The sequence below is a fragment of the Neovison vison genome, chromosome 9, assembly GCF_020171115.1.
Source record: "Neovison vison isolate M4711 chromosome 9, ASM_NN_V1, whole genome shotgun sequence".
In the NCBI taxonomy this organism is placed as follows: Eukaryota; Metazoa; Chordata; class Mammalia; order Carnivora; family Mustelidae; genus Neogale; species Neogale vison.
This window is the reverse complement of record NC_058099.1, coordinates 71813374-71824236: the sequence shown is the minus strand read 5'-3', so window position 1 is coordinate 71824236 and position 10863 is coordinate 71813374.

The following is a 10863-nucleotide window of genomic DNA, read 5'->3' as shown; positions in this document are numbered from 1 at the left end:
GTTATTAGTTTTGTTAGTTGTGATAATAACATTGGGGTTATGCAGGGAAGCTTACTTTTAGAGATGTATATTAAAATACTTAACATTATATTACATATTTGTAATTGAAAAAAATAACTAGAAAAAACAAATACAGCAACATGTTAAAAGATTTCTACCTATATGGGTATATGGGTATGGGTATGCTCTATATGGGTATATATGGATATGCTCTAGTGTATGCGTATGCTCCTTTTACTAGTTTCTACTTCTCTATGCAATTGGAAGTTTTGTAATATAAAGTTTATAAAGGGAAAATTTTGAATTGTTTTTTTTTTTTCAAAAGTGTGCCTTTCAACTCAGAGCTGCCAAAAGAAGAAAAAATACATGTGTCAAGTAACAAAACTAAAACAGTAACAAGTTTGATATCCTTTACTCAAGAGAAAAGTAACCGTAGAGCACTCTCAGTTCTGAGGAATTTTGGACAAGAGCAAATTTTATTAATAGAAATTTCCTTGCAAGGCTAAGTAAAAGTTTCCTTATAAAGGTACAGTCAGCTAGTTATAGCTGAATTGTGATTGGCATATGTTAGGTGTCTTTGACAATGAGAAGGGTACCATTAGATCAGGCTGACTTAGGTTTAGATTTGTGACTTGGGCCCTCATTTTGTGGGTACCAATATACAACTAATTTTACAACATGTAAACAGCTTTTGTGAATAAAACTGTAAAGTATAACAAAGACCAGGAAATCGAGCCTATCATTAACCTAATGGAAAAAGAAGAAAAAAAAGAAAAAAAGGGAAAAAAAGAAAAAAAAGTAAGTTGTTATATATTCCATAAGTAATAACTGAACGTACACACAACTCAATAAAAAACAATTATCATTCAAATTACGCATCTCCTACATTTGCATACTTCTGAAATTAAGAACCAAATTGGGGACCTTAAGACATTTTGGCTGTCTTTGTGTATATATGTTTATACATACAAAATGTACATACATATATAAACACACTTTTCTTGGTTGTTATTTTGTAACATAAATTATTTTATATGGCAATGATAAAAAGAGAGTTTTGATTAGCAAGAAAAAAGAAAGATTAATGTTGCCAGTAAATTATTGGAACTTATATGAATCAAGGTATAAAACTTTATTCTGTTGACACTTAAGAAACTTCGATTAAAAAAAAGAAACTTCAATAAATTATCAGTTTTCTAGATGAAAAGAATATAATTAATTAAAGTTCCAATCAGAATTCTAAAAAAGTTTTCTATGTATGTTTTTTCTCTTTGACATTTATATATTTTGTTTGTTAAACATGAACAATTCCAATTTTTATGCCAATAAAAACTTTTAGTAATGGTCAAAAGAAAACTGAAAATGCATAGCAATGTATCTATATTAACATGTATGCTATTGCTAAAATAGCAAGAAAAGTTCAAGTCCAAGAAGAAAAGAAAGTGAGAAGGTAGTATGTGTTAGAGCTGGGGTTTGAGCAGTGGAAGAACATTGAATAATTTTGTTAGAACAGTGAGGTAGGTGCTGGAACATAGCACGGCCATATCCGTGGAATTTATATTACAATAACTTTTATAGTGATTCGAGTATATGCAATTAAAAGACAATTTCTAGAGTTTTAAAATTTAAATTTCTAAAGTTCCTAAGTTCTTAAACTTAAGAATTTCTATTCTTAAAGAATACAAATATTTTAAAAATATAAGTCCTCTCAGCTCCTTTCTAGGAAACCTTAACCTCTTCACTCCTATCTCATGCCTGAGACCTTGCTCCACGCCTGAGTAATACTGGCCTGGTGTGCTGAGATGGGCTACACACCCATCCTCCCCTACCCCACCTGAATCCAGTGCTGTCAATGTAGATGCATCGTCGCGACAGTTACTAATAAATATTTGCAGAGGGGTGCTTTGAGGCTATAAAACATACTGTTTTTCTTTAAAGTATCATTCACCAGTTTAGCATTCATCTGTGGATCTTGCCTGATTCAGTTATTACTCTGGTATTCTAACGGTGATTTTTAATTTCCCTCATTAGTTTGAGAAAGCATAAAGCAGCCTGTGATGTGTGGGAGCTGGCCTGACACTTAGAGAGAGCTTGGCTGTGAGTAAAAGCTGTCCTAGTGCTCATAGCTAAACAGTGGTGTTTTCTTGCTGCAGGTAAATGATCTCACTGAACACAAGCGGACAAGGTCATTTTGTGACCATTATGATGTAACACAAACAAGATCATTATTTTGCATGAGTAATGACAAAAGCTCTGCGACTCTCAAAATACCAAACATGCCCCTCTCAGCTGATACAAGTGACTGTTGCTTTTTTTTTTTTTTTTTTAAACAATACCCAATCCTGAACAAATTCAGCAGCTTTGGAACCAAGGCAAAATGAACTAACTAAAGCTCAAATCCTATAATTTCTTTCTAACATTCTTTTACTGAAACCCTTTATCATTTCCATGTAATCTGTGCTCTATCTCTTAAAATGACTATTAAAATCTTAATTGTTCAATTTACATGTGTGTTCTTTTTTTTTTTTTAAAAAAGATTTTATTTATTTATTTGTCAGACAGACACAGCGAGAGACGGAACACAAGCAGGGGGTGTTGGGAGGACAGAAACAGAGTTCCCGCCAAGCAGGGAGCCTGATGCAGGGCTGGATCCCAGGACCCTGGAATCAGGACCTGAGCTGAAGGCAGATGCTTAATGACTGAGCCACCCAGGTGTCCCTGCATGTGTGTTCCGATAGTATTTGGCTGAATTACAATGACATCTTCTATAGTTATTGTTTGGAATTCTGCAAGGAAGATTTGTCCCTTCTCTGCTATGTACTTTTTAATTCAATCATTTGTTTTTATCTATATGGACAAGTGGAGATTTATTTCACTCTTTGCACTACAATCCATTACTGTATTTTTTATTTTGCTGATTATGTGCCATCTTTGGCCATTGGGAGCTCGTTCAGACTGGTTCTGTATTCTATTTTTTTTTCTTTAAATAGGCTTTATCTTGTAAAACAGGTTCACAGCAAAATTCTGTGGAAAATATAGAGTTCTTATATACTTCCTGCCTCCAAACATGTATAGCCTTCCCCACTAGAAATATCCTGCACCAGAGTGTGGTACATTTATTACACTTGATGAACCTGTGCTGATAAATCACTATCATCCCAAATCCATTGGTTACATTAGAATTCACTCTTGATATTATATATTCTATAGGTTTTGACAAATGTATCCACCATGAAAGCATCATACAGAATAGTTTCATTGCCTTAGAAATCCTCTGTGCTCCTTCTGGTCATCCTTGCCTCCCTTCCAAGTCGTGGTAACCACTGATTTTTTTCTGTCTCTGTAGTTTTGCCTTTCTCAGAATGTCATTGTATTTGAAATCTTATAGTATGAAGCTTTTTCAGATGGGCTTCTTGACTTAGTAAGGTCCATTTAAAGTTCCTCCATGTCTTTCCGTGGTTTGACAGCTCATTTCTTTTTACCACTGAACAAATCTATTGTTTAACATAGCACAGTTTATTTATTCATTCACCTACTGAAGGACATCATGCTTATTTCCAAGTATGAAAATTGTGAATAAAGCAGTTATAAACAACCATGTGCAAGCTTCTGCATGAAATTAAGTTTTTAACTCATTTGGGTGAATACCAAGGAGCATGATTGCTGGATCAAATGGTATGATTGTGTATGGTTTGTAAGAAATTGCCAAATTGTCTCCCAAAGTGGTTGAACCATTTGGCATTTCACCAACAATCAATTAGAGTTCCTGTTGCTATACATCCTCACCAGAGTTTGGTGTTGTCAGTGTTTTGGATTAGGCCATTCTAATAGTTATGTGGGTGGTGTTTATTGTTGTTTTAATTTGCAACTCCCTAATAACATAAGATGTTGAGCATCTTTGTTTCTTTAAGATTTATTTATTTATTTATTTGAGAGAAAGAGAGAGAGAGAGAGAGCATGAGCCTGTGAGCAGGGGGAGGGGGGGAGGGGCAGAGGGATAGGGAGGGAGAATTTCAAGTAGACTCCCTGCTGATTGTTGAGACCCACATGGGGCTCAACCCCAGGACCCTGAGGTTGTGACCTGAGCTAAAATGAAGTGTTGGCTGCTTACCTGACTGAGCCATCCAGGTATCTCTTGAGTATCTTTTCTTATACTTGTCATCTCTATATTTTCTTTGGTGAGGTGTCTATTCAGATATTTTGCCCATTGTTTCATCAAGTTGTTGGTTTTCTTACTGTTAAATTTTAACAGTTGTTTGTATATTTAATTTTTTACATATTTATTTATTTTATTTTATTATTATGTTCAATTAGCCAACATTTAGTAAGTACATTGTTAGAATTTGATGTAGTGTCCAATGATTTATTAGTTGCATATAACACCCACTGCTCATCACCACACATACCCCACTTAATACCCACCACCCCGTTACCCTTTCCCCCAAACCCTCCTTTCTATAACACTCAGTTTTGTTCCTGGAGCCCAGAGTCTCTCATAGTTGGTCTTCCTCTCTGATTTTTTTCCCCACTCTGTTTCCCCTCTTTTCCTCTGTGGTCCTCTATGCTATTCCTTATGTTCTGCATATGAGGGAAACATATGATAATTGTCTTTCTCTGCCTGACTTTTTTCACTTAGCGTAATCCCCCCAGTTCCATCTATGTTGATGCAAATGGTGGGTATCCATCCTTTCTGATGGCTAGTATTCCACTGTATATATGAACCACAGATAAACGATCAGTGTCTTTCATGTGTTGAAGGACAGCTTGTCTCCTTCCACCATTTGGTTATTATGGACACGGCTGCTATGAACATTGGGGTGCTGGTGCCCCTCTTTTCAGTACATCTGTATCTTCAGGGTAAGTACCTACTAGTGCAATTGCTGGGTCATAGGGCAGCTCTATTTTTAATGTCTTGAGGAACATCCATACTGTTTTCCAGAATGTCTTTACCAGCTTGCATTTCCACCAACAGTGTAAGAGGGTTCCCCTTTCTCCACATCCCCACCAACACTTGTTGTTCCCTGTCTTGTTAATTTTTGCCATTCTAACTGGTGCAAGGTGGTATCTCATTGTGGTTTTGATTTGTATTTCCCTAATGGTTGGTAATGTTGAACATTTATTCATGTGTCTGTTAGCCATTTCTATGTCTTCTTTGGAGAAATGTCTGTTTATGTCTTCTGCCCATTTCTTGACTGGATTCTTTGTTTTTTGGGTGTTGCATTTGAGAAGTTTTGTTTTGTTTTTGTTTTTGTTTTGTTATTTAGTTGACAGAGAGAAACACAGGTACGGAGGGAACATAAGCAGGGAGAGTGGGAGAGGGAGAAGCAAGCTTCCTGCTGAGCAAGGAGCCTGATGGGGGGCTCGATCTCAGGACCCCAGGATAATGACCTGAACTGAAAGCAAACACTTCTTAACGACTGAGCCACCCAGGCACCCGAGAAGTTCTTTATAGATCTTGGACACCAGCCCTTTATCTGTAAGTCATTTGCAAATATCTTCTCCCATTTCGTGGGTTTCCTCTTCATTTTGTTAACTATTTTCTTTCCTGTGCAGAACCTTTTTATCTTGATGCAGTCCCTAAAGTTCATTTTTGCTTTGTTTCCCCTTATCTTTAGAGACATGTCTTGAAAGAAGTTGCTATAGTCAATGTCAAAGAGGTTATGACCTATGTTCTCCTCAGGATTTTGGTGGATTCCTGTCTCACATTTAGGTCTTTCATCCATTTTGAGTTTATCTTTGTGTCTGGTATAAGAGAATGGTCCAGTCTTATTCTTCTGTATGTGGCTGTCCACTTTTCCCAGCATCATTTATTGAAAAGGCCGTCTTTTTTCCATTGGATATTCTTTTCTGCTTTGTTGAAGATAAGTTAACCATACAGTTGAGGGTCCACTTCTGGGGTCTCTATTCTGTTCCATTGATCTATATGTCTATTTTACATACCATGCTGCCTCGATGATCACATCTTTGTCATATAGCTTCAAGTCAGGCATTGTGATGCTCCCAGCATTAGTTTTCTTTTTCAACAATCCCCTGGAAATTCAGGGTCTTTTCTGGTTCCATACAAATTTTAGGATTGTTTGTTTCAGCTCTGTGAAAAATGTTTATGATATTTTGATAAGGATTGAATTGAATGTGTAGATTGCTCTGGGAAGCATGAACATTTTCACAATGTTTATTCTTCCAGTCCAAGGACATGAAATGTTTTTCCATCTCTCTGGGTCTTCCTCAGTTTCTTTCATAAGTGTTCTGTAGTTTCTAGAGTACAGATCCTTTACGTCTTCGGCTAGGTTTATTCCTAGGTATCTTAGGGTTTTTGGTGCTATTGTCAATGGAATTGATTCCTTAATTTCTCTCTTCAGTTACATCGTTAGTGTATGGGAATGAAACTGATTACTGTTCATTGATTTTGGGTCCTGTCACATTCCTGAATTGCTGTGAGTCCTAGCAATTTGGTGGTGCTTTGTATATTTTAGATAGCAGTCCTTTATCAGTTATGTCTCTTGTAAATTTTTTCTCCTAGTATGACTTGTTGTCTCATCCTTTTGACAGTGTCTTTTGCAAAGCAGGAAGTTTTTTTTTTTAAGATTTTATTTATTTATTTGAGAGACAGTGAGAGAAAGCACGAGAGGCAAGAAGGTCAGAGGGAGAAGCAGACTTCCCATGGAGCTGGGAGCCTGATGCAGGACTCGATCTTGGGACTCCAGGACCGTGACCAGAGCTGAAGGCAGTCGCTTAGTCAACTGAGCCACCCAGGCGTCCGCAAAGCAGGAAGTTTTAATTTTAATGAAGTCCAGTTTATTGATTATTTCTTGAATCATGATGTCTTTGGTATTATACCTAAAAAGTCATTGCCAAACCCAAGATCATCTAGATTTTCTCTTATGTTATCTTTGCACGTTACATTTAGGTTGATGATCCATTTCAAGTTAATATTTGTAAAGGCTGATACTTCTTTTTTGCATGTGGATATCCAATTGTTTCAACACCATTTATTGAAAAATCTGTCATTTTCCATTGTGTTACTTTTGTTTTTTTTTTTCAAAGATCTCTTGACTATTTTGTGTGGATCTATTTCTGGGCTTTCTATTCTGTTCCACTGATCTGTTATCCTTCTCTTTCACCATTCTTTCTGTCATATTATCTTGATTACTGTAGCTTTATAGTAAGTCTTGAAGTTGGTAGTGTCAGTCCTCTGACTTTGTTTTTCTCTTTCAATATTATGTTGGCTAGTCTGGGTCTTTTTCCTCTCTATATTGAAGTTTAGAGTCAGTTTGCTTGTATCCATAAAATATTTCTGGTATTTTGATTGGGATTACATTTAATCCATTGAATTTATACATCAAATTGGGAAGAGCTGACATCCTGGCAATACTGAGTCTTCCTATTCATAAACATGAAATACCTCTCCATTTGTCTAGTTATTCTTTTATTTCTTTCATCTGAGTTTTGTAGTTTTCCTAATATAGATCTTGTACATTTTTTTTTTGTTAGAATATTTAAAGTTTTTCATTTTGGGGCAGTGCTGATGTAAATAGTGTTATGTTTTTAATTTCAAACTCCATTTGTTTTTTGCTGGCATATAGGAAAATGATTGACATTTGTATATATCCTTGTAACCTGCAACGTTGTTGTAAATTGCTTATTAGTTCCAGGAGTTTTGTTGTTCATTCTTTCATATTTTCTACATAGGCAATCACATTATTTGTGAACAAAGATGGCTTTCTTCTTTTTTTTCTCCAGTCAGTAAGTTTTATTTCCTTTTCTTGTCTTATTGTATTAGTAAGACTTCTAGTATTATGTTGATTTAATTTCTTTATTGAATTTCTTTAATAGACACAGCTGTATTCAGATCTTTTCTTTTTTAAAAATTTTTATTTTTTTTAAAAGATTTTATTTATTTGACAGGAAGAGAGAGATCACAAGTAGGCAGAGAGGCAGGCAGAGAGAAAGGAGGAAGCAGGCTCCCTGCTGAGCAGAGAGCCCGATGTGGGCCTTGATCCCAGGACCCTGGGATCATGATCCAAGCTGAAAACAGAGGCTTAACCCACTGAGCCACCCAGGAGCCCTTCTTTTCTTTTTAAAAAAAGATTTTATTTGTTTGAAAAAGAAATAATGTGCAGGGAAGAGGGGCAGAGAAAGAGAGAGATGCGCACTCCCTGCTGAGCAGGAAGCCCAATGTGGGACTTGATCCCCAGACTTTGAGATCATAACCTGAGCTGAGACAGATGCTTAACTGACTGAGTCATGCAGGTGCCTCATATTGTCTATTTTCTCTTGTGTGAGTTTTGGTACATTCCGTCTTTTGAGGAATTAGTTCATTTCACCTAGGTTATCACATCTGTGGCCACAGAGTTGTTTATAGTATTCCTTTATTATCTTTTTTTTTTTTTAAAGATTTTATTTATTTATTTGACAGAGATCACAAGTAGGCAGACAGGCTGGCAGAGAGAGAGAGAGGGGGAAGCAGGCTCCCTGCTGAGCAGAGAACCCGATGTGGGGCTTGATCACAGGACCCTGGGATCATAACCCGAGCCGAAGGCAGAGGCTTTAACCCACTGAGCCACCCCGGTGCCCCTCCTTTATTATCTTTTTAATGTCCACAGATCTGTAGTGATGTCCTTTCATTTCTGATATTAGTAGCTTGTTTTCTGTTTTTTCCTTTGGATGGAGTGGAGGTTAATCAGTTTTATCTTTTAAAAGAATCAGCTTTTGGTTTCATTGTTTTTCTCTATTGGCTTCTGTTTTCAGTTCCATTGATTTCTGCCCTAGTTAATACTTTTCTTTTGTTTACTTTGGATTTGTTCTTTCTTTTCTGGTTTTCTAGCATGGAATCTTAGATGATTGATTTTGGAACTTTCTTCTACAAGGCTACAAAGTTCCTTCTAAACAGTGTTTTCACTGCATCCCCCAAAATGGATAAGTTGTACTTTTTTAGTTCAAAATATTTTAAAATTTCTTTTGAGAGTTCTTTGATTCACATGTTATTTAGAAATGTATTGCTTAATCTCCAAGTATTTGGGAATTTCCCAGCTATCTTTCTATATTTATTTCTAGTTTAATTCCATTGTGGTTTCAGAGCATATATTGTGTACTTTTTATTCTTTTAAATTTTTTAAAAAAATTTTATTTATTTGACAGAGAGAGAGATCACAAGTAAGCAGAGAGGTAGGTGGGTGGGGGGGGATACATGGTGGGGGGAGCAGGTACCTGCTGAGTAGGGAGCCCAATCTCAGGACTGAGACCATGACCTGAGCTGAAGGCAGAGTCTTAACCCACTGAGCCACCTAGGGGGCCCTATTCTTTTAAATTTGTTAATATGTGTTTTAGATATAGAATGTGGTCTATCTTACTGAATGTTCTATATGAGCTTGAGAAGAATGTGTATTCTGCTATTGTTAGATGAAAGAGTCTCTAGTTGTTAATTATATCAGTTAATTTATGGTGCTGTTGTGTTCAACTATTTCTACACTTGTTTTTTGCCTGCTGGATCTATCCATTTCTGATAGAGGGCTCCAACTATAACTATCAGTTTTGCCTCACGTATTTTAATTCCCTGTTGTTAGGCACATACACATTAAAGATTGTTGTGTCTTCTTGGAGCTAAGATCCCTCCTGTGCTTGCTGACCATAACCAGTTTTCCTGCTCCACTACTTGGGCACTCTATTAGTTCAGGCACTCCCATTTGTTCTGTCTCCTGGGATTCTAAGACTGCAATGACCCACCTAGAATTCTGCCCTTTTCATCCCCTGAGCCCCTTTCAGAAAGAGATATCTCTCACTGGAGCACATTTCTAAGGGTTTCCATTTTTGCACGCCAGTGTTATATTACTTTCCAGTAGCTAGTTTATGGAGGCTCCCTCCCCCCTCTGTTTATCTTCTGTTACTTCCCCTCAGATTCACTTTTCCACACATCTTACCTTGCAAAAAGCAGTCACTTTTCTGCTTGTAGAGTTCCAGATATATTTTCTAACATCTTCAGCTGATTTTGTGGGTGTTCAGAATGGTTTGATAGATATCCAGCTAAATTCAAGGACCAGATGAAACAAGGTCCCCTACTCTTCTACCATGAGACTTACTTTTAGATCCAAAGACAAACTGGTTGATATTGAAAGGATAGATAAAATATTCTATGCAAACAGTAACCAAAAGAGTGTAGGGGTACTTGTATTATCAGACAGTATAGTCTTTGAATAAAAACAGTTATTATGCTAAGTGAAATAAGTCAATCAGAGAAAGAAAATTATCCTATGATTTCACTCATGTGGAATTAAAAAAAAAACAGAGGATGATAGGGGGAGGGAGGGAAAAGTAAAATAAGATGAAATCAGAGATGGAGACAGACAAACCATAAAAGACCCTGAACTATAGGAAAAAAAGTGGAGGGGAGGCACGTGGGGGGATGGGGTAATTGGGTGATGGGGATTAAGGAGGGCACAAGATGCACTGGGTGTTATATGCAACTGATGAAAAACTGAACTCTACCTCTAAGACTAATGATACACCATATGTTAATTAATTGAATTTAAATAAAAATTTAAAAAGTTATTAAAAATTTACATATTAATAAAAGGTTTAATACCGTAAGAAGCCTTAACAATTATAAACAATTGCACATATAATAAGATCAAAATAAGAAGCAAAAATAGGCAGAATCAAGGGAGAAACAGATATTACTATAATAACAAGGAGATTTCAATCTCACTATTGATAGTGATTGTACAACCAGACAGAAGATATGTACAACAAAATAAACCAACTAGATCTAACAAACATTTATAGAACACTGCACTAAAGAACAGAATACACATTTGTGTCAAGTGCATATGGGGCATTCTTTGGGAGAGACCAAACATTTGGGCACAA